This window comes from Sinocyclocheilus rhinocerous, unplaced genomic scaffold (assembly GCF_001515625.1).
Source record: "Sinocyclocheilus rhinocerous isolate Xijiao unplaced genomic scaffold, SAMN03320098_v1.1 scaffold751, whole genome shotgun sequence".
NCBI classification, from domain to species: Eukaryota; Metazoa; Chordata; class Actinopteri; order Cypriniformes; family Cyprinidae; genus Sinocyclocheilus; species Sinocyclocheilus rhinocerous.
The window spans coordinates 1,001,393-1,003,161 of record NW_015657293.1 but is presented as its reverse complement, the minus strand read 5'-3'; positions in this window follow the sequence as shown (position 1 = coordinate 1,003,161).

The window sequence follows — 1,769 nt, the reverse complement described above, 5'->3', positions numbered from 1 at the left end:
GTGTTTCCGAAGTGAAAAACACCAAAGATCTACAGTTGATCTTTTATTGCTGGTTGGTTTCTAGATGTATCATAACCAGCCCTAAATTTAAACAAAATAAGCGGCATATAAAACAAAACTTAATATGTGTTTTTTTTTCTGTAAGGACATTCTTGTTTTATATTATTATATTTTTAACTGTATTGTTGGTATTGTGATTCATTATATATAAAAACAAAACATAATCTGTGATATTATGAAATCTTGTAGATCATTTTTATATTTTTGTTTTTTATTATATATATATATATATATATATATATATAGTTGTTCTGTTGTTGTTTTTTTAATAATATATAACAACAAAACAATTTGTGCTACCATGTATATTTTATCTGTAAAAAATATTATTATTAATAATAATAATATATTTTTTTGTATTGCTGGTCATCATGCCACCGCTAGATGTCAGTATACACCAACTCGAAAACCCTTTTGAGGTCGAACGTGACTGTAATACTGAAACACTAACGAGGTTATCCACAGCTTCAGGGATTCACTTCAGTATATTCAGTCACTAATGTCTGTGATCTACTCCCAAATGTATTATTCACACGCATAAAGGCAACAGCATAGTATAAAGATAACCGTATGTCATGGCATCTACTGAATAATCAAGTAAACAGATTAAAGTAATAGTTTTAAGCCTTTTCTCTAGCTACATTCTCCCTCAGGTCTTCAAAAGAGTGAGAGTGATGGACTCTGTGTGTGAATGCTGAGTAATTATTTGAGGATTACCATCACCTCACTTTACAGAGATGTGGCCCCTCTCAAAATCCCACAGGGCCCCTGTAACCCCCACACACACACACACACACACACACACACACACGTGTTCTCAGATAGAGACGAGTGTGTGAGCTAGTGTGACCTTCATGCTGAGCTCTAGCGTTGATTTCTGATTTAGTGTCAATCCGCTGCGCTTGTCATGCCAGGCGAGGTGCTTTCCACAAGGTAATAGAAAAACTCAAGGGCAGAGAGAGAGGGGAGGGTAGCAGGAGACGGAGGGAGATGTAACTATCTGAACAACGTGCAAAGAAACAACAGAACAGTCAAAATGCAAGAGAAATTAAAGTAAGGATGAAGGAAAATGTGACCATTAAAAGTTCATTTACATTTCCTGAGGAAAATGCAAATGTTGCCAGGCAGCAAAAATCGTTACAGTTTTAAGAAAAAGTAAATATTATTATTATTATTATTATTATTATTATTATCATTATTATCATTATTATAAAACTCAGCAATATACTATAAAAATAGATAAATAAATGTAAAAACGTAAAGACCAATCATAAAGGATAATAAAGGAGATCAACTAAGGACGATAACTATACAACGAGAAAGATAGCTAAGTTTGAATTATTTCCTAATTATAATTGATACCTCCACAGCTATTAGGATTAGGACACCTAGCAACAATATCCTTTAAATCACTTCTGAACTTAAAGACAACATAAATAACGACTTTATTCAACAATTTCTTCTCCTCCGTGTCATTATCCGCTGTGCGATCAGAAGAGCACCACGACGCATGCGTGTAGCGCTGCTGACGCAGGAGCCGCGTTCTGACATAGAACCCGGATGCGCTGCGCCTTGTTTTCAGTCAGAGGAATATGCAAGTGGTACTCTTGCAGACTCCAGGTGGAGACTGACACGGAAGAGAAGAATTGTTAAATAAACAGTAAGTAACAAATAAAATAAGTCGTTATTTTTTTTTTTTTTTTTTTTTT